At 44.9% G+C, this 25,587-nt stretch overlaps 1 pseudogene; it reads right to left on the bottom strand.

Moving 5' to 3' along the window:
* Nucleotides 1–669: 669 nt before the first annotated feature.
* On the bottom strand, nt 670–1,115 carry LOC116636285 (annotated as a pseudogene).
* Nucleotides 1,116–25,587: the final 24,472 nt, after the last annotated feature.

Here is a 25,587-nt window from a genome sequence, read left to right as displayed (position 1 = left end):
CCCTTCCTTCGGAAGCAGGGGATGGTGATACCCACTGGTGCCTGGGGCCCACAGAGTGGCTTCCCCAGTGGACATCTACGCTCCGGCAGGCGTTATGATTTAGTGGCGAGCTCAGGTCTGGATTGGAATCTTGACTTCACCACTGATTGACCCTATGACCTTGGACAATTCACTTTCTCTAAATCTGTAAAATGGGGGATAAGGATCATGCAAAGCTCTCTAGCGGAAGATTGTGAAGATTAAATGTGAAGATTAAATGAGATAATGTGTGGTTAGTGCCCCAGGCATGATTCTCTCCTAGCTTCAGCCTCTTGGAGCACAACTAGCCAAACTGTCGTTTAGGAAGAGAAGTGTGGTCATGCTCAAGAGAGGTAGGAGAAATCAGCCTGCCTTGGAGACCCTCATCCTCAACTTGGAGATGTTTGTCCTGAAAGGCCCTTCTGTTTTCCCTTTGGCAGAGCATCTTGTGACTCCAAGGAGAGCCTTGGGCTTGGGCTTTGGGTAGCATCTTGGCCCTTAGGTTCATCCTCTGTGTCCAGCAGACAAATAGCCATGTTTCCCTAGGGCCTAGGAGACAAATGGGGAAAGGTGAAACATTCTTCTTTTTTTTTTTTTAGCACTTGTTAGCATTTAATGAACCACCCCGCCCCCCCACCTGCCAACATGCCTTCAAGCTTCTAGAAAGCAGGCGCCCCCAACACCCTTAATCTTCTCCTCTGCTGTTCTACTGAAGAATTTGGCCTTCACGATGACACGCTGTTTTGGGAGTTTTCCCTTTCCCAAAACTTTGTAGTAGCCCGATCGCACCACATCAATGATAGGAGCAGCTCCAGTCTTGTTTTTGGTGGCATTTACCTGTGTCTGCTCACTGACCAAGGTCCATAGTTTATCAAGGTTGACAGTTGGGCAGAAGCTCTGGTTCCTCTTTAAGTGGTAATGTCTCATACCAACTTTTCCAAAGTAACTTGGGTGATATTTGTCAAAGTTGATCCTGTGGTGATGCATGCCACCAGCATTACCCCGGCCTCCTGGGTGCTTCTTTGCTTGCCGATGCGGCCGTGGCTGTGGCTCACGTGGCCCCGAAGTTTCCGGGTCTTCCTCAGTCTGGATGGCATATCTTGTATGTAGGACGGAAAAGCAAGGTGAAACACTCTGAGGCCAGAAGTACACAGGATGTCATGAGCTCCTGGGCAGCTCTCTATGGTAAGGGTATGATGTGGCTTAATCCAGGTGCTGCTTCTGCCCCAGAGGCAGAGAGAGAACACTCTTGCAAGCCTCATGAGTTGTTCCTCCTATCTCCCCAGTTCTGACTGAGGGATTAGGACCCCCTTGAAAGGCTCCATAAGTTCTCCCTGGTGGAGGTGTGATCACTCTCTGTCCTAGACTACTGGTGCTTGAGCATCAATCCCCTTGCGAGGGGGTCATGGAGGCTACATCTTGCTCTGTAGTGAGTGACATGACACTCCAGAGATGAGCTAAAGTGTGGACAGCAAAGAAGTAAAAGAGAGGCAAAATTTAATTTTAGATTAGTAATGGCATAATAAAATTATTATTTTATTTAATTAATTTATTTTTTAAAGGTTTTATTTATTTATTTGAGTGAGAGAGAGAGAGAGAGAGAGCGTGAGCAGGGTGAGAGGCAGAGGAAGAAGCAGACTCCCTGCCGAGCAGGGAGCCAGACGTGGGGCTTGATCCTGGGAGTCCTGGATCATGGCCTGAGTTGAAGGTAGACACCCAAGCGACTGAGCCACCCAGGCACCTCTTAAATTATTTTAAAGGCAAGAAGTAGATGACTATATATATACCATTGTGTTCTGGTTTGATTTTCCCTCTATATTCTTTGCTCTTTTCTCAGTTGAGGCAAACAACTTTTTGGGGCCTTTTCTACTTTCTTCTGATTTCATCTCCCCATGTATTTAGTTTTTTCTTTCTAAAAGCAACTGATGATGGGTCTCAGGTGAGGTATGATCAGACTGTGGGTGTTTGGGGGTTCTATATGTGCCTTTCCTTTGCCACAAAATGGGTGAAGATGGGAGTTCAAACCCAGGTTCCGGGCTTGTAAACACCAAGAAGGGCTCAGTGAAGTCAAGTGCAAGAGTGGTATCACCATTGATCTTACCCGTCTGCCTTTGCTTCTGTAGGTCTCGATTTCCCAGATGCACTCTGGGGTGCAGGAAACCCAGCTGGCTCATCCATTCCACAAAAGGGAAAGGGCAAATAATAGGTTAGCACAACAAGAGCTGATTGTGAACAATTGGTCGTGGCACTTTACCTACCATATGCCAACTCCTGTGTACCCAGCAGGGTCTTCTTGAGGTCCGGGCAGTGGGGAGCATGGAATGCACGGTGCTTGAAGCCTTTATGTTTGAAAGCTTAGTTTTGTCCTTTGAAAGTGGGAAATAGTTTCCAAGGAAATCACATTTCTGTCAGGATCAGACTGGAGAGCCTACACAACCTTAACAGAACTGTAGAATTTCAGAGGTGAACGGATTTGTCTAATTTTATTTTTCAAGGAAGGAATGGGAGGCCCAGGGAGATTCGGTGTCTTCCTGCCTGTCCCACGGCACCCACCTTATGCTGGGTCTGGCTTTGAGGGAGTGCAGATACAGTGAGGATTCAAAGTATGAGCTGTAAAGAAATAAAAGTAGGCAGACCAAGAAGAGAACAGAGACTCTTTGTTCCTTGTATGAAAGGGAGATTGCTGTTGTTTCATGTACACATCATCTTGTATGTAGGAAAAAGTTTTTAAAAACAAAATTTGATCATATGTTGCTGAATATTCACTACCTTTTTAGTGGAGAAGACCGGTGGAGTCAGATAGAAAGTTCTGCGGCTGGAAGGGGGGTCAGAAGGGGCCAGAAGACCTAGGTCGAGTCCCAGATGTGCAATGAGGCATTCACTCTCTCTTCTTAGTTGCTAAATCTGTCCTCATTTGTACTATGAAGGGTTGGGCTGGATAATTTCTAAATTACATTATCGCACTAAAGTTCTGGAAGTTTATGACTGTACAAGCAGTATTAGTTAGGACATAGTTTCTGCTGTGTGCGACAGACATAAATAAAAGTGGTTTAAACCAGGTAGACCTGTATGTATCTCTCATGTAAATGGTCAGCTGGTATAGTGGCTCTGCTCTCTGACATCATCGGGGCCCAGGCTCCTTCTATGTTGTTGCTCTGCCAGCATTCCCTGATCTTCATGATCCAAGATATCCAGCTGCCATGCTCGTGTTCTCAGCAGCAGGGTGGAGGAAGAAGGAAGAGGAGAGGGAAAGCCCCTTCTATGAGTGTGGCTTAAAAGTTGCACTTACCACTTTTGCTCAGAACCGATTGGCCAGAACTTAGTGAAATGGTCATACCTAGATGTAAGGGAGGCTAAGAAATGTAATCTTTATTCTGGCTGGCCATCTGCCTAACTACAAGTTCTAATTTTACAGGAGAAGAAGGAATAGATATTGGGGATAACCATGAGTCTTTGTCATGTGAATCATGATTGAGATGATATAGAACACAGGATCATCTGTTGCATCCATCACTGCTCAGTGAGGCATGGGAAGGATTGGGTGGGGGGCCATATCTCTGACAGTCCTGACAAAAGCCCAACTTGAAGGAATAATGGTGAGGCTCAGAGAACATGCTGATGAAACTGTATTATTCAAATAAGGGGGTAACGGTTGAAAACTCCTTTTGGGGAATCTGCCCAGTTCCTGATATTCCCCTTTCTCTGAGCTTTAACTCTTGTTCTCCAATATGGCGAGTGATGACAGCCATGTTTATAGTGAATATCCTTCTACCCATGTGTGGCCACAGACTGAAACAAGTGTGGACACAACTTGTGCTGGGCCATCACATCCTCTCTTGTGGGTTTTCAGAACCATGACCAAAAGAGTCATGTTAATTAGGGACCATTTGCTTATGCTTGAGTGTTATAAACTCAAAAGTGGTGGGTTGCCATTTTCTGTCATGAGTGTGGGGAATCCGAAAAATCTGGTCCTTGGACAGAGAAGGATGAAGCAGGTGTTTAGAGAGCACGGCCCCCCAAAGCAGGGGGGTCTGAGAGAGAAACTGGGAGGGTCTGCTGGTTCTGTATGGCTCCACAGACAAGTTTTCAGTTTTGCCTAAGGCTGAGATGCATTCTCTTCTATTAAATTTATTAAAACCCTCTTAAAAATACACCATGTATATATAGAGCTTAAAAAAAAGAACTCCTAATCTGACCAGTTGAGTTTTTCTTTCCTTTTTTCCCCCTAACAAATCTTAAAATCTTGTGTACCATCTTAACAGCTAATGGCTTGCAAATTTCAATTTTTCGCTTGTCACAAAGAGTGACAATTCAGAGGAGACTATATAAATTGATTCACCTAGCCAAACTTATCCAAAGTGGGGAAGCTAAATAGGTCAGTCCATGGAAACCCAAACCACAGTGTCTTTCCCCAAATAAAACAGCAAGAAATCCACCTAGGAAGGGATGAAATGCAATGCAATGCTTTAGAAGGGAGACTGAAAACAGCTCTTTATTTTTAAATATCTTCCTCTAACTTCAATGAACATGTGGTTTTGAAAAAGATCCTAGGTTGGTATTAGAGGATAGAACTCACTATACATTTATACCTTAACTTCAAAGTAAAAAAATAGATAGGCAATTCATCCACTTACTTAAATAAAATTTAAGAGTGGAGATCTGTTGAGAAACAGAGTCCATGCCGTGAAACTTCTCACATAAAGTATGAAATCCACTAAAAGAAATATTAGAGTAAGGCTTCAATTAACTGGAAACTAATTAATCAGAGATTTCAATAATTATTATTTTTAAACCTACTTAAATCAGGGATATAGTAAAATAAATCAAGACTTAGGTGTATCCTAGCTTTAGGTTTAAATTTGTTTTAATTTAATTTTTTTAACTTCTAGTACTTATCTAGAGCCATGGAATTGGCCAAATAATTGGGTTTTAGAGCTAGCAAGACCTTAAGGGCCATCAAGTGCTCCAGTTTTCATCCTTAGCTTCATACCATAATCACCTGGGAAGCTTTAAAAAATCCGGATGCCCAGGCTGCACTCCATACTCATTATATCAGAATCTTGGGGGGGGGGGGCGGAGAATCTGATGATTTTCCAGATGATTCCATCTGGAATCTGGAGTTGACTCCTTGGAATCTGGAAAACCAGGGATCTTCTACCGCTGTCCCAAGTAGTAAAGTGACTGACCCAGATTGCCAGCCGGTCTAGAACCAGGCGGGCCTCTGCCCTGTTAGCCCACGCAGGCTGCCAGCTACACAGGGCCCATGCTCACCACCCCCACCCTGACCACTAAGCGAGGGCTCCTCCAACTCCAGTGTGCTCTCCAGTCAGCCGGAGGGTGTATGAAATGCAGCTTCTGGTGACCGGGTCTGGGGTGGGGCTGAGCATTTGCCTTTCTGACGCGAGCGCAGGTGACTCTACTGGGGCGGCTCTGGGTACCACCTTCGAGAACCACTCTGTAGGCTGTTGTAGAACTCTCCCTTCCCACAAGCGCACCTGCCTTGAGCCCATGTGGTAGATTTGAACTCTCCTCCTCCTTCAAGGACACGATTCTGGTCTGTTTCAGAATCTCCTTGTTTTTCCAAAAGCATGTGCAGCTACTCTGTGCACTCAGAACCCAAGAACCATCCACGGGTGGAGTGTCCTTTCATGTTGAGGGATCCCACAGCTGTTGTGCTTTCTTGAACTGCCCCATTTGACCACATCATGCCAGGGCAGGGTTTTTTTTTTTTCTTTTTTTCTTTCTTTCTTCTCTTTTTCTTTTTTTTTTTTAGCTTATCCCCGAGAGGGTGAAAGATGTGCTTTGTAATATGGGCGACACCGAGGAGGTTAAAGTTCCTTGACAGGGACCCATTGGTGAGGCAGGATGAGTGTCTGAGCTCCGCTTATCAGCCTACACATGTGGCCAGAGATGGAAGAACTGACAGGCAGTGGAATGAAACCTGGGCACCTACGGAAATCCAGGCCTAATCCCTTCCCATAAAACAAAGTGGAAGATAAGTGAAAACGGTTGAAAGCCGAAAGCAGATGGCTGAGTTCCTCCACGCTGGCCTATAAAGGGGGACCTTTGTGACGGAGTATTTATGGGTTTGGGGAAACCTGACAAGGTGTTGCTGTAAATGCCAAGAAATACACAGAACAGTGATTTTGTTATTTGAACACATCTCATGATGACTGCAGCTTAGTGACGATGGGGAAAGATAGCTGGTGTGTGTGTACGTGTGTGCGTGCTTGCACTGCTATGAGCAAGACTAACCTGGTGGGTCAGGGTGGGGTGGTGGTGGACAGGGCTGCCAAAGGAAATCCCTGCAGATGCTTAAGCAGGGACAAGTGGACCATCGGGTCACAGAGGAACTCTGCGGGGTTTGAGGATGGGGGCTGGGGAGTGTGGACTCACAGTTTTAGTTTATTCTCCTTAAAGAGCTGCCCCAAACAAAACTACATCCAAGAAGCCGCTGACTAAAGCAGGGATATCTTTGCCCATCTCTTTTCCAGGCCATTCCACTACTCCATTAGGCCACAGTCTTTTGCATTAGGCATTTTAGCATCAGTACTTAGAGTAACGCTGCCTTCTTTGTAGAGGTATCAAACCATGATTAATATCTTTCACTGGTCAGCCGATTATTCCCAGTCTTTTAAGTTTCTGTCCTTGCTCCTGGCCTGATCCACAGAATACTTTTGATAGATAAAAGACATTCCTTAATATGCAAAGGAGTAGCTAACTGGACCTTTGAAAGCTATTCTTTCTGAAAAAAACAAAACAAAAAAAACCCCCCAAAAAACCAAACCACATGTATTATTTAGAAATCCATTTTTAAAATCCAAAGAGCTCTTTCTAATTGCAGTCCTGAAACAATCCTGCAGAACCGTGTGGTTGGGGGGAGGGGGTGGCCCTTTTGTCTCTAATTCCGAAAAACACGTGCTCTCCTTTTCAGAGTGGAAGCAGGAAGATTTTCAATTGTAGTTTAAACCGAGTGGACCCTTCGGATTTTCCTGGAGCTTGTCAGAATTCTATTTCTGGGAAACTGCATTGTGATAGAGAAAGACAAGGAGGGGGGAGAGAGGAATCAGAATGAGAACATGCAAAGAGAAAACAGATGTCTCAAAGTCACATGCAGGGCCCCTCATTTGTAGTGTTCGGGTAAACAGGGCTGAGTGTGGAGAAGCAGCTTTGGACGTGAACAGTAAACATAAAAGGAAAGGAACCAGGGGCCCTCGAGCCCCACTGGGGGGCTGCTCCACACCTGCCACGCTGGAGACTTCAGGTGGCAACTGTAGGTCGCTCTCCCACTTTGGAGGGGCCTGGATGTGTCTGCCCCGCACAAAAGGAAAGGAGTGAAGGCCCCCCTCACATCCCATCTGATTTCGCACCGCGTTCTTCCGGCCCCCCAGGATTTGCTGGCATAGGCTGGTCGTCCAGTGGGAGGGGGCTCACTGCTGGGCGGTGCACCTCCCCCAGGACACCTTTCCTACCTTCCACTGTCAAATGTTACAGCTCCTGTGTCCTGTCCCTTCTCCCATATCTGCTCCCTGCCAAATAACAGAAGCAGGTTCAATGAAATCAGCGGTGTCTCTCAGCGCAGGCCTGTGCTTCTCAGCAAGTGGTCTCCGGACCAGCAGTGGCCGCATCCCCCAGGAGCCTGTAAAAATGCAAATTCCCGGGCGCCACTCCAGATCTATGGAGTTAGAAACTCTGTAGTGGGGGCCCAGCACCTCACAATTCCACAAGCCCTCCAGCAGACTCATGCTGAAGTTGAAGAATCACCCGTACAGACTTGTAGAAGTGACATTTACATTGGAGCAGAGGAACATCTGTGGACAGAGGTGACTCTCCTGGTGGGGATTTGGGGGCACGGTGGAAGTCAGTGGAGGAGGTGAAATTTAGGGGAGCAATTGGGCCCCTTTTTAGGCCTCTAGATGACTCCCTGCTTTGCTGATGTGTGAGACCCACCCAGTGGCCATCTTAAATGACAGGCGGGGATACTCACCACTATACTAACGAGGAAGACCTAGGCCATCTTAAATGAAGTTGGCTTTGGGTAGGTGATATTACTGCTCATAGTAGGGTTATAATATCTTTGAGAAGGTCCCCAAGGAGCAGGTTGTACAGCTCACCCCACTGCCAGCACTCCCTTCCTTCTCCGACATGGTTTGGATGCATCCTCTCTTGGGCTGTCTTCTTTGGAGTGATTCTCACTCCTCCCCCACATGCTCCCCAAAACACACACGCATGCGCGCGTGCACACACACACACACACACACACACACCCGAGTCAAGGACACAGAGGGCATCCCTGCATGCTTTTCCTTTCTTCTCTCCTGGGAAATGAGCCCAAGAGAGGCAGGCAGCAGAGTTTCTTTGATGAAAACTGTAAAATATTGCTCACAGAGCTGCTTTCCACATGTTTTGGCTGTAGAATTTCCAATTGCAGATTAAATAGTGCATGTGTCTGCTTAAATTAACTCCTCCTTGCCCTCAGTCCTGAGTTGACTGTATTGTGTTACTGACCCCCCTTACCCCTCCCGCCTTGCTGCCTGGAGGCTGATGATGATTTAGGACGACATATTTAGTGTGGTCTTTGGCTGGACCCCACTAGCCCACAGTGATCTCTCCCTGGCTTTTGGTTGCAAGAGCCAAACTTCTCTTGGGTCGCCCATGCATTCTGGACCATCTTATAAGTGTAACTAGAGGAGGCTGACTACGCTCTCTCTGCTCCCCATCCCTTTCCCTGGCAGGAGAACAACAACATTTAATCCTGACCTTTCCAGACTGATCTATTATGGTAACCAAGGGGCAACTGTTAAAAGAGAAGTAGGCTCCTTTCCTCTTGAGTTTGGCTCCCAAGATGGAGCTAAGAAGAAGCCATACTGCATTTCTATTTGGATGACGCTGGGGAAAGATTAAGTTATTAAGCCCTTTAACTGGTCCTCTGCTATGTTATCATTCCCTTTTGGGATTTGTCCTAAGTCTTCAATAAAGAACTTCCTAAATACCTGTACAGCCTGGTATGGAAGTTTCTGGGAGACTGCAGACAGAGTGTAAAGGAGTAGGGGGCTGCTCCACTCCACCTCCTTGATGACTTCCGTGGGGAGGGGGCATCCTAACTGTTGAAGGACCTACATTTAACCCCTCAAATGGCAGCCCACTGGGTCCCTGGGAGGAGTTGGAGAAAGATAGCAGGTGAGGAGAATAGCTCCTGGATGGGAAACTCAAGGGATGCAGTCAGGTGGCTAGTGTTATTGATATCTCGGTACTTAAGGGAACAATTGTATGGGAATCCAGACAGTGCCAAAGAGTCAGCCTCAGGAAGAGTGGGGTTGGAGATTCAACCTAAAGCCCCAAACATGGCTTTGGGGAACATACGAGTTTATGAACTTGGCCATGGATGGAAGTATGTCCCATCATTTCAGGGACTCTGCTCCTCCCTGTTTATCTACTCCTTCAGTTTCTTTCTCTACTGACCTTTCCCCCAAATATCCACTTTGAATAGCTATGTCTACCCCTCCAGAACCACCTTTCACTCATCCTGACCCTGTTCTGTGCCCTGGGAGGCTGAACCATGTAAAACAATGACCATTAGAGCTAAAGCAGAAACCGAGTTTGTGAACCTACCAGGCAAATGAACACACACCAGTGAATAAATCCACTGAGTTGCTCTCAGAAAAGTCAGGGTGTTTTTTGAAAGACTTAGTAAAAGGGTGTCAGAATGGTCATGCCAGTGAAGGATCAAGACCTGTACTCTCCATAGGTCTGAGCCCAATTTATTCAAACAGGTCCCATGGTTCCTTGGTGAGGAAGGAGCCAGTAGTAAGGTCCACTGAAGGTCTGGACTTCTGGAGTCACCCAAGAGGCTCAGTGGGTGAACAATTCCAGCTCGTCAGGACCAGCCACAACACTACACAAATTCAGTTTTGATATCATTGGAGGCAAAGTATGCTGCAGGGAGGACATTTTCCCTCTACACCTGAATGGATGATCCACTGGCTCAGGTTTGGTTTGGCTAATGGAGGCAGCACAGGATGGGGCAGGAGGGAGTGGAGTTAAGTTGAAGACTTACTCCCTGGCTCCTTTCCTTCTGGGCTGGCCACAACCTCTGCCCAAGGCAGTCTCCTCCTTTGTTCAGCTCCCTTCTCCTGGTCTGACATCAGACCACGACATCAGGCCTCAGTGTGGTTGGCCCTCAGGTACTGCCTTATCCCTTGTTAATTCCCTAAACCCTGCCCCTAGCTTGGAACATAATCTCTTTATCCAACCTTTCTCAAATTACTCAATTTGAGTGTATGGTCCTTTTCCTGCCAGGATCCTGACAGGTGGGTTGACAGATACAACCCACGCTGCCTAATCTTTTTCCCCCTTGCCTTCTCATTCATACTTCTTACAACTTCCCAACTTGACCCGGCACATGGTCCATCTCATTGCTATTCTCTAGGTTATAACTTTTCAGCTTTAGTTCCCACTGCTAAGGAGTTAACATTTGTGAGCAAGTTATCAGATGGGCTCAGAGTCTGTTCTTATATCTGGGCCACATCATATATGCCTGGCAAACCTATAAATTGGCTCCTTTGTTCAACTACTCTTGGTTTCATCTCCCATGGCTACAGGTGGAGGGAATCACATAGTACGAAGCGTGTGGGTGGGGTTGGGGTGGGGGTGTCCCTTAGATGGGGAGTGGCCATTGGCAGACACTGTAATTGACATCCAACTTTTAATCCATTTCTGTCTTTTTTTTTTTTTTTTTTTTTTCCTCTCACTTGTAGGCTCGTTGGGGGCCAGGGCATTGTCTTGACTGCCCCTGTGTCCATGCAAGTATCCAGCTCAATTCTTTGCTCAGTGAGTCTGGGTGCTCAAGGGGCTCCTTCCAGAGACACTCCCCTCCTCCAAGGGTCAGCAGACTGTTTAGTTCAGTTACAAGGGAGGAGGAATGGCGTTGAAAACTGTTCACATTACCATTTCAATTTTCGAAATGCCTCAATCATCTTTCCCAGAGTTGGATCCAATTTCTCCCCACTCCGATTCTTTTCCTACTCAGCTCTGCAGCAGTGAGCAGGTGAGCTGACAGGGCCAGCGTGGGCTGGCGAGTTCATCTTCCTTGCTGCCTCCAGGGGAAGTAGCTGATGTTTACTCAGTTACCTACTTAGTTTTAGGTACTTTCCTAGCTCTCATTTAATCTTCTATGAAACCAAACAATGTAGGCATTTTCTCTCCATTTTGCAGATGGGGACACTGAGGCCCAAGTAAATTAAGTTCCTTGCTCAAATTCAGGGGCACAGCCAGGACTTGGACCCTCTTTTTTTTTTTTGAGAGAGAGAGAGAGGTGGGAAAGGGCAGAGAGAGAGAGAAAAAATCCCAAGCAGGTTCCACACCCAGCGCAGAGCTGGCTTGATCTCACAACCCTGAGATCATGATCTGAGCTGAAACCAAGAGTTGCATGCTTAACTGACTGAGCCACGCAGGCGCTCCTGGACCCTTATTGCTTGATTCAAAAGCCCTTGTCACTTCCATTCAGCCACGTTTACAAACACCTCTGGTGTGAATGGTGACACCCACTTTCCGGCTGACTCTCGGCTCACCATCTGTTACTAGCTACCTCTTCTTCCCCCAAACGCTGGATGGTTTGGAGCAACCTGAGGGAGGGACCTGCTTTAGGCACTTTTTTTCCTTCTACATACCCTGCGGTGCTTAACACATAGTAGGTTCTCATAAACCCACCGTAAATTAGGTTGCAAAGGGAACAATTAGAAGTAGTTTTGATTAGGTAATTTCTTTTCAAAGGGAGCCAGGGTGGAGGAGAAATGGCTATAGAATAATTTATGTTGGTCCTACTGGCTTGTTTCTCACTTTTCATCTCTGTGTTTGGACCTTATGTGAGTAGACATTTGATGGCCCCCATGAGTTAGAATCCAATCAAAGCGCTGCAAACCTCAGCCTCTGATATCCTCTCTCAGCAGACTGTAATTTTGAGAATTGCTTTCTTGATTGGGTATTGTGGCTAGGTAAGAAGAGGTGGGTGCTCAGGTAGGGCGGCCGAAATGCTTCTGGAATTCCAATGGAGGTCTGCTTTGAATTCCTGGTACTTATTCATGAGAACTCTTGCACAGAATCACACTTCCTGCACAAATGAAAATATTTATATGGTGGTATTCATGCAATTTGGGGGAAAAAATTGCAGACTGTGATGCTTCCCTTTCTTGTGTGCCCCAGCATCTCAGGGTATTTTCTTTCCTCCCCCCAAATTAATGAAAAAGAAATCAAACTTTTGCAGGCTTCACTTAGTTCCTGACTTTCAATCAGATAAATTTGTGACCTTAATATTTCCCTCTCCTTTTTCAGTATTCATGAAGAATCATTTGCGGCTGGGCTGGTGGATTTAAGTGTTTGTCTAGTTCAGGAAAGACAGATTTATTCCTTGGGAGTTGTGTGTAACTTACAACCTACACATTTCTTGCCCCTCCCCTGCTTTCCCCATCCTTTTTTCTGTCTTTAAATTTAGAGGGAATAATTTTTTTTCCCTGGTTTGTTGTTAGCACAAACTTAAGGAGTCTGGGCTTAAAATATTGATCCAGCTTCTCCCGCAGAGACTTCGGTCTCTGAGTTTTGCAGTGTGGTATGCCTGATTGAAAGTGGTCTGGGCTGAATTTGCTTTAATAGGATGTTACACTCCTTTCCTGGGTCAATTTTTACCCACTTTATCAAGTTACTTATTGATTACAGCTCTTGTCACATGCACATTAGTTTGCTGAGAAACTTAAAGATATGTTTTGTTTCTTGCTTAGAGTAGTCTAGGAATGTAGTGGGCTCTAGTTCACTGGGGACCCCAGATGCTCCGATTTTTTAAAACTGACTCCATTCTCTCTTAGGCACTTGGCTCAGAATTCTGAGAATGACGTTGGTTGTCTAGAATAGGAAAACAAAACAGATATGGAGTCCCCCCCAGCCCCATTTAGTACTTTCTTCTCTGGGAATACTTGAAGGCAATCTCATCTTGAATAAAGGGAATATAAAGAAAGTACTGGAATGGGAATTTAAGAGAGGAGGGAAGGGATAGAATGGATGCAAGTCATGGTAATGGGTCAAGTCCGAGAGAGGCTGGGCTGGGTATTTTCATGCCTAAGAAAAAAGTGATTTGGAAAAAGGAAGGAGAATATGCTTTGTGCTTCCATACCTTGGGCCTGGCCAGCTTTTCATGATACTTGTTTCCTTTAATTTGTAATCAGATATAGAAAAGTCCATCATGAAAACAGAACTCTAATGAGCTTGATTCTGAAGATTTGGAACCCCTTGTCATGGATTACCCCAATTACTGGGATTATTGCTGCCAGGGGAACAAAGAACACCTAGGAACACACTCAAAATGGAAATATTTATTTTTCTATCGGATCTCAGCTTTGAATGTACAAATGGTTACGTCTAGGGCTAAGTCCAAGTAGAATTATAAAGTCTTCAAGGCCATCCCACCTCCATTTACTCATGACCTAATTCAAAGTAGTGTATTATGTCACCCAGAGCAGATATAATTTGACACTTATTTATATTAAACTGAGATAACATTATCTTATATGTTGTTAATATTTTCTTCCATCACAGTGCCAACAACCTAGAAGGTAGGCTTTGTGCCTGAGAGTTACTTGTAATGAACCTTAACTGTTATGCACTACCCAGTCTCTTAACACCTTTCCTTGTTTTTGCAAAACCCAAATATGCTAGCCAGCCTTGAAGACAGCCAGCAAGGACCCCGGTCTCCCATCTTCATGCCCTCGTGTCATCCCCTCCCACATTCTATTAGGGTTGGTCTGTGTGGTCAGTAACATACCACAGAAGTGACTGCATATGATTACGAGACTAGGTCATGAAACACATGGTGGATTCTGCTCTGCTCTTTCTTGGATCCCTTGCTCTGGGGGAAGACAGCTGTCATGTTATAAGCACACTCAGACAGCTTGATGGAGAATTTGTGGTGAGGAACTGAAGCCTCCTGCCAATAACTAGTGGGCCATGTAAGCAAACCACTTTGGAAGCACATCCTTTAGCCTCTGTCAGGCTTTCAGACCATAGCCCTGGCTGATATCTTATTTGCAATTTCATGAGAGACTCTGAGCCATAACTACCCAACTGCTTCTAGATTCCTAACTCTCAGAAACTGTGGAAGATAACACATGTTTCTTGTTTTAAGCTGCTAGGTTTTGGGAAGATTTGTTAGGCAGCAATAGATAACTAATACACAAAGGGAGGCATGCCCCAGTTGGTTCCCACAATGGAAGCCTGAGTGGGGGTGGAAATTTCCTCTTTCAGATTCCTGGCAGTTAGTGCTTGGGCACGTGGTCTCAACTGAACCAGTTGGATGCTTACGCTTGGGCTTGCAACCTGCACTGGGTCAATCAGATGCTTGTGTTTAAGACCTTGAATCTAAAGAGAGTTATAATAAAGCAGAGTCCAGTGTAGGACTAATTCCTTCAGAAGCAGCAATATCAGCAAATGGTGTCTTTTGTTGACAACAATGAGAATAAGCAGTATGCTTCTGTACTGTGGGCCTGGCCAGCTTGGTGGGCCACATGCAAGGGTGGGTGGGGTCTGTGGCCCGATCTTTGCTGTGGTGTGATTTTGGACGTCATTCTGCCTGTTTGGCGTCGAGTGAGTTCTCCCTGTTTTCAGAGCTTCAATCTCTAGTCTTATTAGCAATTCCTGTAATGTGAGATTCCATTGAAATTCAACAAAATTAGTTTATATTTTATACAACCAGGAACTGTGCCTGGGACAACACTCAAGTACATTTTCATAATGATGGTGGTGGCTTCTTTTTTTTTTTAAAGATTTTTATTATTTATTTATTTGAGAGAGAGAGGGAATGAGAGAGAGAGCACATGAGAGGGGGGAGGGTCAGAGGGAGAAGCAGACTCCCTGCCGAGCAGGGAGCCCGATGCGGGACTCGATCTAGGGACTCCAGGATCATGACCTGAGCCGAAGGCAGTCGCTTAACCAACTGAGCCACCCAGGCGCCCATGGTGGCTTCTTTTCAAAAATGTCCATTGCCTTGAGTACTGCCTAGACACAGAGCAAGTGACAAGTAGGTCTGTATGGATTGGAAGGCTAATTAGTGAGCATCTTTTCTCATATGATCCTCTGTTCTATCAGCAGCTTTGTGGAGATGGCAATGTTAGGGATTGTACCTGGCCCAAGGACTCTAGAGACAAACCACCCTACCTCCTGACCCCCTGTAGTGATCTCATCCAGTGATGTAGACGGAAGAGGTCTCTCTTTGGAGGCTGAGCCATGCCACCTGTTGGCTGTGTGATTTAGAGAAAGTTATTCGATATGTCAGAGCCTTGTTCGTCTCACTGACAGTATTACAATCCCTACTCCACTGGGTTGCTGTGAGATTAGATTAGACAGCATGTGTGAAGAGAGCTTAGCCCTCAAGTTCTGGCTCAGGGTTGGGCGGCCCAGCTCCGAGCAGTGAACTGAGGGTTCTTGGCCATTCACCTTTACTTCTGCTCAGTTTCCTCATCTGAAAAATAAGCAGGTTAGATTAGAGCTGTGATTTTCAAACTTTTTTTTTCCCTTCTGGAAATATAAAAAATAAAATCATTTATAGACCTCAGTATAAAATAAATAGTATTTTATTAGCATGGATTTATTTTATAGGTTTGCCTATTATAAATTCAGTTACTGAGAACAATGGGGCTATTCTGATGAATATAAACATTTGAAATCAGGGTTATGGGCGACATTTGCCACCAAGGCTTAAGTATCACATTGAATTCTGCATATTATATTGGATGTGCATCAGTGAGAATGTCAAGTTTCATATGCATAAGTAGTTGCACATGTAATTGTTTTTGGTAGTGTATCTTGCAGTCTCAGAAGATTTTTAGTTGAACTGAGAAGGTTTGGTGTGAGGACTGCATGAACATGAGCTTCTCTAAGCACAAGTTAATGTGCAATGGATTTAAGTGTGGCTTTTGCCACATTTGGGTAAGCCCGTGGAGCCCTAGGGAAAGCAATTTACAAACTCCCAGAGTAGATGATGCTAAGTTTTCTTGCAGTTCACACATTCAGTGGTTCTAAGGATTGACACAGGAGTGATATCTGCATAACACCAGCCATCTTTTTAACTTGCAAAAGTAGTACATGAACATATGCTCAGTGTAAACACTTCTAATAACATGGGAGCATATAGAATGAAAAGTAAGAGTTCCTATTCAACCACCTCCCCTTATGGCCCTGTCCCCCTCCCTTTCCTGTATACACATGTAAGTCATCTCTCTCTCTCTCCCTCTCTCTCTTTCAGCAGACTTTCTTTCTTTCTTCTTCTTTTTTTTTTTTTAAAGATTTTATTTATTTATTTGTCAGAGAGTGAGAGCATAAGCCAGGAGACAGAGGGAAAGCGAGAAGCAGGCTCTCCGCTGAGCAGGGAGCCCAATGTGGGGCTCGATCCCAGGATCCTGGGATCATGATCTGAGCCAAAGGCAACCACTTAACTGACTGAGCCACTCAGGCACCCTCTCAGCAGACTTTCTATAAATACATAGCTCTACCATATCCTTTTAAACTCTTATTTAATATTTTATAATATAAATATCCATAATTTGTTAACTGTTCCTCTATTTAACAAACATTTAAGATAACCTATGTTTTTCATCATTACAAATAGTGCTGTAGTTATCACCTTTATACATATACCTTTTCTGGCCTTTCAGTAGGATAGGTCTGAGAATTGGAATTGTCTCATCAAAACAAATATCGATAAATACTGTCCAATTGCCCTTTCAAAAGTCTATGCCAATTTGTATTCACCAACGATGCTTATTCTTTTAATTTACACTTCTCTGGTTACTAGTGAGGTTGAGCATCTTTTCATGCTTATTGGCCACTTCTGTTTATATTTTGCTGCATTGGCTGTAACTATCTTTTCCCATTTTTCCATTGGGTCATAATAAATTTTTTTTCCTAACTGGAGTCTTTTAAGTAGTATTTGATATCAAAGTATTCCAGAGTACCAACAAATCCAAACGGATTTCTTGGAACTTGTTGCAAGAGCAATTAATCCATATACGTAAATGTATCTATCCATTTATTCTTCTATTCACCAATCATGCAAGAAGTATTAATGTGTATTAGAAGTACAAAAATACATAAGACCTGCCCCTTACAGTCAAGATGCCCACAGTGTACTTGGGAAGACAGTTACGTCAGCAATCACAGTTCTTGGTGTAAGTGCTCTAACACAGGTATGTCTGGGGAGCTGCAGGAGCAGCAGGTCTACTGGGTCTGGGCTATGCGTACAGGTTGTGCTGTCTGGAGCGTCATATCCTATTAACTCTGGAATTGAGTGGTGGAGGTAACCAGACACCACCTGTGCTTTTTAAGGAATACATTTTTAGAGAGCTGGAATTTTAAGAGATGTTTGAAAAGCTGGAGAGGGGCTTAGAAGGCTTAGGAAAATAAAAGAAAATGGCATCAGAGAAAGCTTTAAGTCTGTAGTGCAGAAATTACTTGAGTAAGGGAGTGAGTAGGAGAAACTGGGATGAGTGAAAGGAGATGGAGAGTAGGGCTTGGAGTTAAGAATATCTTAATGTAGATATCCATAGAGTTTTGAGGACAAAGAATCATAGTGTCAAACAAGTGAGGAAAGAGAACTTCATAACTTCCACTAAAGATTTACTAATGTGGTTCCTGTGGGAGGAGGATGAGACCCCACAGGGAATTAGATTAACTTTCCTTGGAGGCAGTCAAGAGCTAGGTTAAAGCACTGGGTTTCAGGGTCAGGGAGAAATGCACACACACACACACACACACACACGCACACACACACACACTTACATATTTATGTATTTTGAGGGGAGAGGGCCACATTTGATGTTAGAGGGTGGTAAGAAAACATTAAAGCTGGGAGTCAAGATAATGGAAGTCTTAGCGTAGAGTTCTCTAGAGTTTTCTAGTGGTCTCTAGAAAGCAGAGCCTGAGGCAAGGGTTAAAGTGCCAACATTTTACTTGGGAGGTGCAAGCTTAGGGCTATGAGGGAAAAGCAGAAGTGAGGCAAAGAAGGATGTGAAACACTGGGATGCAATGGATGACACTGGTCAGCACTTCGCAGTGAACCTTAATGAAACAGGGCAGGTCACTCAGCAAGTGTATTTGCTTGGCATGTGGGACTTTGTAGAAGGACTGGAAAGAGAAACTACACTTGAAGAAGAAACCACACCTCATAGTTGTCCCCAGGAGAGATTATGGTTGGGGAGTTTAATGGCTAGCCCCCTTCTTTCTCCCATTTTTTTGTTAGTCAAAGTTCACTTCTTGGGCTGCTGATTGTCCCATACTCCTTTGTGCTTGGAAGAGGAGCTTCTGTTGTTTGCAATGAAGGGCCCCAACAGACCCCTGCTATGATGACCTTCATGGGTCCCCATCTTTGTGGCTTGCCTCTCTCCACACTTCAGTGTGTGGTTGCTGTTGTCAGTGGCATTCTTGGAAAATTTACTTAGGTTTCATTGTCAAATCAGTCATTCTTCTAGCTACTTTCCTTCTGACCACAGGCTCTACTTGTAGTAACTTCATTTTTGTCTCTTTTATAATCAGGTCTCCATCCTGTATCCCAGGTCCATAGTTGGTTCTATGCCTTCATCCCTGCATCTCTTCCCTTATAACCTGGGTGGGATTTATAAGGAAGTAGATTTGAAATTAATATAATTGTAATTCAACCCCAAACTGGGCCTCATGTGGGCTAGCCTTGGCAGAGAATTGCACTCTAAGGAACACCATCCAGCAACCAAAAGCAATTAAGTTAAATTAAAACTTTACTGGTATCTCTGGGAAGAATGTCAAGGGAAGTAAATATATTTTTAATGTACAGCAAGACTTGTTAAGCTTTTCCTATCTCTGGTATATTCCGTATCTTCCATTCCCTACCCCACCAAAGTCCTCTCTCCTTCACTCTGATTCTAAACTGAGCATTTTCCCATCACTCTGCCTTAGTAGGTCCCGTATTTTCTTCCTCTTCCCCCTTTCCTTCTGCCTTGATTGTTTCCATGCCAACTTCTGATACATATATCCCATTTTTGCATTTCCAGTTTTGTTCTTTTTCTCTCCATCGTCCCAGAAACTGAGATTGCAAAGACAGAATTCTCCTTAAAAAGGATGAAGGAGGGGGACACTCACACATTAATCATTTTTATTTTCATCATTTGAGAAAGAAGTTGCTAATGAGCAGAGCTGCTCAGCAATGAAATGGATTACTCCATTAGGCAGGGATTCTCCTGTCATGGGGATAATTCAGATGAAGTCTGGAGAATCAGTGCTCAGGGAGATTGGGAGAAAGTTCTGATTCTGGGAGATGCTGGGCCAGATGATTTATAAGCTCCCACCATGTCCAAGATCCTAGATTTAGATTTGTGTCCCGTAAACTCTGCCACAGTGTCAGGGTGGACTCCTATCAGTTTTTCCCCTCTTTAGAAATCTCTGCCAGCGATGGGGAACCTTGAACTCTGAGCTTGCTCTAACTCTTGTGGCTTTAATTTCTTTGAGACACGTTGTCTGCATTGTCATTTCAGCATCTCAGCCTTTCCTGCTGGAATCAACGAGCTCAATTATGTGTCTCTCAAATGGCTCAGATTTTCCACTAATGTGTCAACTACGCAGTCTAGCTGTGCCAGGCCCTTGCTGGATGACTGCTCATTTTGCTCTGAGACCACATATTCCAGAGGATAAGTGGGCATGGTGGATGTTGGATTGGTGGGAGGCAGCAGGCCAAAAGCTCAGATTTCCCTAGTGAGGGAATGGGGTCAGGACGCCTGTCTTGCCAGACCTGCCGTGCTCCAGGGGAGTGGTGTGGTGGGAGAGGGAGGGCACACACTTTAGGGTCGGATGGGCCTGGTCTGAATCAGTTGCTCATACACAAAGAATGGTAGTCAAGACTCCTTGGGTTGCATGTGGAAGAATTTGAGCTAGCTTGACAAAACTAAAAAGCGGGTGGTGGTGGTGGTAGTGGTGGGGATGGGGTACTTACTGGCTTCCAAAACTGGAAGTGCAGTCACAGCTGTATGCACGAGCTCAAGGGACTTGTAAAGACTTGCCTCTTGATTTCTTTCTTTGTCTGACCATCCTTACCTCCTCCTGCTTCTACATGGCTTCATTTTCTACCCTAATGGAAAGAAATCCTTTTACTGAATGTTTTGAACCAAATTCTCAGAGTTGAATCTCATTGGCCTGGATGGGGTCTTGTGTTTGCCTCTGAATCAGTCTTGGTGGTGGTGGTAGTGGTGGTGGGTGGGGGGGCTAGAGTACACTACTGGCCAGGAGAATGTTTTCCCAGAGGGAAAGTAAGACTTTGTCAGTGAGGAGCAAGAGCATATGGATGTTGAACTAACAGAAACAGCCCACGTCCTACTACAATACAACCTTAGCAATGATGTCATTGCTCTGAGCCTACTTTCTTCAAGTGTAAAATTCCGACTTCATAGCTATTTTGAAGACTGTAAATAATAAATGCATAGCACCTGTCACACGGTGGGCCTTCAGCAATTAGTAGCAATTCTGGTTGTTAGGTCCAGAGGACCAGTTGGTGAGAGGAGAATTCTACTCAGTGGGGAGGTGTGTGTGTGTGTGTGTGTGTGTGTGTGTGTACTCTTGCATGCATGTGCACGCATTCTCGTGCTAGCTTTCAGGGAAGCACAGGCTAATGAGACTTGTTCCCACCATCCAACCTTTCGCTCCTTTTCTTTCCCTCTTTGCTCTTTGACTTACTCTTTAGTTTTCTATCTTTTCTCCTCTCTTCCTGTTCCCTCCTCTGCTTTCCTTTTCCTTTCACTGGCCATATATATATATATATGTTTTATAATATACATATATGTTTTATACATATATACATATATATGTTTTGTAATATACATATATATGTTACAAAAATGTATTTTCTTATATTTATATATATATAAAAACATATATGTTTTATAATATACATATATATGTTACAAAAATGTATTTTCTTATTTTTTGTGACAAATTGAATTTATTTATTTAAATATTTTATTTATTTATTTTGAGAAAGAGGGAGAGCGAGTGTTGGGGTCCAGAGGGAGAAGGACAAGCAGACTCCCTGCTTGCCTGCTGTGCACGGAGACCGATGTGGGACTTGGTCCCTTGACTCTGAGGTCATGACCTGAGCTGAAATCAAGAGTGAGATGCTCAACCAACTGAGCCACTCAGGTACCTCTGAGTTGAATTTATTTATGTATTTTTTTGCATCCTGACTTAAAAAAAATTGAGCTGTCTCTCCCAAGTACATGCCACAGAATCATGTAAATCACTGAAGAAATTGTAATGGAGGGGATTAGTAAAGAGACAATGTCAAATTAGAAAACAAAGCATATACCTCCATATCTTACAGGATTGCTAGAGGCGGGCTCGATTTACTGAAAATAAAGTTTCCCATTCCCTATTCATAATTTTAAAATGGAGCAAGTTGAAAATTTTCTCTTTTCTCCAAAACCAGCTAAGCAATAAAGTCAGCTGAATGTGATTGCTTATGTGTGGTCCTTGATTGCGTCCATGGGGGTGGTGGCTCTTGATAGTAAAAAGGTTCCACCTGTTTATAAGGACCAGTGAGGGTGTTAAAGACAAAATCGGGGAGGTGGGGGGCTGACGCATAGCTGGGCAGACAGGAAAGGGAAACAGCGAATCTCTCCTCTGAGGTCCACAGACCTTTGGAGAAGAAAGAGATCAGTACCACAGAGACACACACATTTCAGGACGAAAGTGTAAGTAAAGATGAAATGGAAAATCTGCCTCATTAAAGCCCAGCTCCTCAAAGTATCAGACTCCCGGGTTTACCTTTGTGCTGGGGCTGTGTGGAGCGACCAGGCTGGCCATTTGCTGATCCTTTTTGGGAACGAGATTGTGACTGAGAAAGGTGGCCCCACCTCAGAGCAGTCAATGGACAGTGGCCTTCTGGACAACTGTGTATCAAACCAACTCACTGCTTCTTTTTTGCCACCTATAAACAGCACGACAAGTCATTTGTTGTTGCAAGGGGCACCAGCAATGCTTAGGGAGGTGGGAAGAGGAGGGGACACAAGGGAGGGATGAGGAGCTCTGCCTTGCTTCATGCATTACGTGGAAAGGGTCAGATCATACTGCCAGGCAAGCTTGTACTTGAGATGTGGGTTGTCCCCTGGGGAGAGGGCATGCGTGGATGGGGGGGTTTGGGGATTGCGGTAAGTTGGCAAGGGATTTGAGCCTGACTCTAGAGGGATTTAAGCCTGACTCTAGGTGCCCGAGCTAACGAGAGCACATGAGGATAGGTGGCATGTACAGGAGACATGACATTATTGGCTTTCATGTCCTTGCAGGGGAACGGAAAGGCTCCCCCTGCCCCCTCCTGTCCTGGCTGACGCTGGGGGCACCTTCTGTGGACTTCGCCTTCCTCTCTGCAAGTGGGAACACTAATCCTGGCCTCATGTCCTTCCTGGGCCTGTCCTGGGGATTCTATCATTCAGAAAGAATTTACTGAGCTCCGACCACACATTCAGCGCTGGGCTGGACAGGTCGGGGAGTAGGGAACAAGGTTAATTCTCACTCTTTATCCTTAAAGAACTAACAGATGTGAAAGGCTTTATAGAGCCATTAGGGGTGTTTGTAGATGAGTTCTGTGGCCCGGGGTTGGGGGTAATCTGCCTGGCCAGGCTTGAGGCTTAGTCCTGTTCTGCCCCTCACTGAGTGGGCTGGGGCGCCCCTTCTCTGGGCCTCACCTACAAAACAACAGGGTGGGGGTAGTTGCTCTTGGGGGGTGGTCTCTTCCACTTCTGGCCTATATGAATCTTCTGACTGCTCATATCTGCTTGTGAGGCCAAGTAGGAACCAAAGTGGACAGCCACTTACTTACAGCAAAGCCAAATTGTCTCCCCCGACCCCAAAACGAACAGTTCTGCAAAGTGCCATGACCTTTCAAGTTCGAGAAGCATGAAAGTAGCCCTATTGTCCTTACTACAAGTCAGGTATCAGGAGGGCGCTGGGGCCGTGGGCCTGTCCTGAGAGGGAAGGGGTGTGAGTCAAGCCTGCTGGCTTCTGCTGCCCCAGGACAGGAGAGCTGATTGGTGTTCCTCACCGGCATCCTGGGGAGGGTGTGCCCTGGTGGGTACCTCTGCCCTCTGTGCAGAAACAGCCTCTGTTGTTTTTCTCCTTCAAGGTCTGATCAAAGCAGCTTTAGACTCTCAGAGCCTTTCCATGGTCAAATGTTTTCATTTTTCTCTTGGCTGGATTCCTGGTGCTGTCATTTGGTTGCCGTGAGTAGGCTTGTGTTTCAGGAGTGTCCTGATAACTCTGTGGGTCTTCTCCACAAGACATTTAAGTGGATAGTCAAGGCCGTTTCACGAACTGGAATCCACAGTGCCACTGATCCACAAGCCAGAGGCAAATTCCTGCACCTTGCCTTCTGACAGCTTTTGCAGTCTGGCTAAAATGTAAGATCCCCATGCTTTCCCATTTTAAGACAGTGTAAAGAAAAACAGGTGCCCGCTGGTCTAGTCACATCCCCTATAAAACGGCTGGAGTCTATTTTTTGTGGGAAAACAGCAGAGGGGGGTTGGACTAATTAGTTTCCTCCCAGGAATCTGATTAAGGGAAGGCTGAGCAGTGTGGGAAAGAAAAGTGGACGGCCACCCAGAGCTGTCACCAACGAGAACCAAGCCATTTGACAGGCAGAGTGAGCTTCCGTGGCTCGGACGCATTCAGTCAGAGGCTGGGCAGCCACTCTGGGGAAAAGTACACAAAGGTGACTGATGGACTTGGCTGAGGCTGGAGCAGGGGACCCCAAAGGTTTGCAGTGGCTCTGAAATTGCCCTACAGAGCTGAAATATAGGAGAAGGTAGCATTTTAAGTGCCTCTACTCTTTTTATATTTTTTCAAACGTCTTTTTTTATGTGATAAAATACATGTTAGCATAAAATTTGCCATTTTAATCATTTTTACATGTACAGTTTGGTGGTGTTAAATGCATTTGCATTGCTGTACAGCTATCACTACCATCCATCTCCAGAACTTTTTTATCTTTCCAAACTGAAACTCCACACCCTTTACTATTTTTTTTTTTTTATTTTTTTTTATTGTTATGTTAATCCCCATACATTACATCATTAGTTTTAGATATAGTGTTCCATGATTCATTGTTTGTGCATAACACCCAGTGCTCCATGCAGAACGTGCCCTCCTCAATACCCATCACCAGGCTAACCCATCCTCCCACCCCCCTCCCCTCTAGAACCCTCAGTTTGTTTTTTCAGAGTCCATCGTCTCTCATGGTTCTTCTCCCCCTCCGATTTCCCCCCCTTCATTCTTCCCCTCCTGCTACATTCTTCTTCTTCTTTTTTTCTTTCTTAACATATATTGCATTATTTGTTTCAGAGGTACAGATCTGAGATTCAACAGTCCTGCACAATTCACAGCGCTTACCAGAACACATACCCTCCCCAGTGTCCATCACCCAGTCACCCCATCCCCCCCACCCCACCCCCCACTCCAGCAACCCTCAGTTTGTTTTCTGAGATTAAGAATTCCTCATATCAGTGAGGTCATATGATACATGTCTTTCTCTGTTTGACTTATTTCGCTCAGCATAATACCCTCCAGTTCCATCCACGTCGTTGCAAATGGCAAGATCTTATTCCTTTTGATGGCTGCATAATATTCCATTGTATATATATACCACATCTTCTTTATCCATTCATCTCTTGATGGACATCTTGGCTCTTTCCACAGTTTGGCTATTGTGGACATTGCTGCTATAAACATCGGGGTGCACGTAGCCTTTCGGGTCCCTACTTTTGTATCTTTGGGGTAAATACCCAGGAGTGCAATTGCTGGATCATATGGTAGCTCTATTTTCAACTTTTTGAGGAACCTCCATACTGTTTTCCAGAGTGGCTGCACCAGCTTGCATTCCCACCAACAGTGTAGGAGGGTTCCCCTTTCTCCGCATCCCCGCCAACATCTGTCATTTCCTGACTTGTTAATTTTAGCCATTCTGACTGGTGTGAGGTGGTATCTCATTGAGGTTTTGATTTGGATTTCCCTGATGCCGAGCGATATTGAACACTTTTTCATGTGTCTGTTGGCCATTTGGATGTCTTCTTTGGAAAAATGTCTGTTCATGTCTTCTGCCCATTTCTTGATTGGATTCTTTGTTCTTTTGGTGTTGAGTTTGATGAGTTCTTTATAGATTTTGGATACTAGCCCTTTATCTGATATGTCATTTGCAAATATCTTCTCCCATTCTGTCAGTTGTCTTTTGGTTTTGTTGACTGTTTCCTTTGCTTTGCAAAAGCTTTTTATCTTGATGAAGTCCCAATAGTTCATTTTTGCCCTTGCTTCCCTTGCCTTTGGCGATGTTTCTAGGAAGAAGTTGCTGCGGCTGAGGTCGGAGAGGTTGCTGCCTGTGTTCTCCTTTAGGATTTTGATGGACTCCTGTCTCACATTGAGGTCTTTCAACCATTTGGAGTCTATTTTTGTGTGTGGCGTAAGGAAATGGTCCAGTTTCATTCTTCTGCATGACTCCACACCCTTTAAACAATAACTCCCCATGTCCCC

Source organism: Phoca vitulina, unplaced genomic scaffold, assembly GCF_004348235.1.
Source record: "Phoca vitulina isolate PV1807 unplaced genomic scaffold, GSC_HSeal_1.0 scaffold1, whole genome shotgun sequence".
In the NCBI taxonomy this organism is placed as follows: domain Eukaryota; kingdom Metazoa; phylum Chordata; class Mammalia; order Carnivora; family Phocidae; genus Phoca; species Phoca vitulina.
The sequence above is the reverse complement of the archived record's forward strand: the minus strand, read 5'-3'. Positions and strand labels throughout refer to the sequence as shown.